The sequence below is a fragment of the Dermacentor variabilis genome, chromosome 4, assembly GCF_050947875.1.
Source record: "Dermacentor variabilis isolate Ectoservices chromosome 4, ASM5094787v1, whole genome shotgun sequence".
Classification (NCBI taxonomy): Eukaryota; Metazoa; Arthropoda; class Arachnida; order Ixodida; family Ixodidae; genus Dermacentor; species Dermacentor variabilis.
The window spans coordinates 104879815-104881060 of NC_134571.1; the positions used below are offsets into that span (position 1 = coordinate 104879815).

The following is a 1246-nucleotide window of genomic DNA, read 5'->3' on the forward strand; positions in this document are numbered from 1 at the left end:
TCACCGGCAGACTTTAAGCACAATACTTTTGTTCTGAAGCATAATGGACATGGAGAGCTGAATGCTAAGTAAACGTGAGAGAAAGATGCAGGTTTTAATAACATTCTCGTAGGTGAGCGCAGCGAATTAATACAGATCTATTACTCAATAATATTCAGGTAAAAGGCAACTAGATGTTCTGAAGATACAGTGCTGAAAAGGCATCATACTGGAGCCTAGTTGCGTTTATACGACAAAGCAAGCTTTTATCATTTGCTGGTTCATTCATTTCCAGTGTGTAATTTTGTGAGATGTGTGTTTTACGTATTCTATTAAGGGAAGATAGCTTTAATTTTCTTTTTTTTTAATTTAGTACATCCCTTAAACATCAGGACAGGTGCCTTTAGAAATTTATTTCAGATGGATGAAAAACACGGTCTGATATACTGTAACATCACTATTCCTTTTTCAACACTCAGAATATAAATAAATATGCTACACTTCATCCGCCGATGGGTGCACCTGCTCAGCTATGGTTTAGAATAAAATGCACAAAAACACCTAGTATTCCAATGGTGCCACAAATAACTAAATGAACACTTTTAATGCGGAAAAATGGAACGCCTATATCAAAGATATTGTTAGTGCAATCCACTTGAGGAATTTTTAAATGAAACTGTTGTTTGGAGTAATGTATGAAAAAAAGCCACTTGAAACGGGCTTTCAAGATCGGCGCTTGCCTATTTCACATTTAATAATTAAGGCATTGATGTAGCGAATATTTATTATGAAACTTATTTTGAGAAGCCAACAAGCAGAGGCACCAAGGATGACATATAGGAAATCACTTGCACTTACTAATTGAAATAAAGAAATGGTAAATTAATGGCACTGAACGTGGATGAAAAAACAACTTGCCGCAGGTGGGGAACGATCCCACGTCTTCGCATTACGCGTGCGATGTTCTAACCAATTGAGCTACCGCGGCGCGGTTTCCCCATACACTTTCTTGGGTATTTATGTATTACTACCAGAAATAGCCTTGGGAGTGTTTGCCAGCGCCACCACTCACAAATCTTGGCGGCAGATGTGAAACGCCCTTTTGCCGCAAGCGTCAGAAGTACGCGATCTTTCAGGGTGAAGGCAACTGTTCAACGAACCCGCATTTGCTACCTGAAGGCATCAATGTTGCCGGCATTGAGACCCTCTTTATGTAAGAACGCGAAGAAAGGGGGTCAACTGCGGTGCCCGGTTTAATTTATTGATA

General features: G+C 39.6%; 1 non-coding gene across 1 annotated transcript; it reads right to left on the minus strand.

Annotated features, from left to right (window-relative positions):
- Nucleotides 1-894: 894 nt before the first annotated feature.
- Nucleotides 895-967, minus strand: TRNAT-CGU (transfer RNA threonine (anticodon CGU)). Its single transcript has one exon. It is a non-coding gene; the product is annotated as a tRNA-Thr (tRNA).
- Between the last annotated feature and the right edge of the window lie 279 nt (nt 968-1246).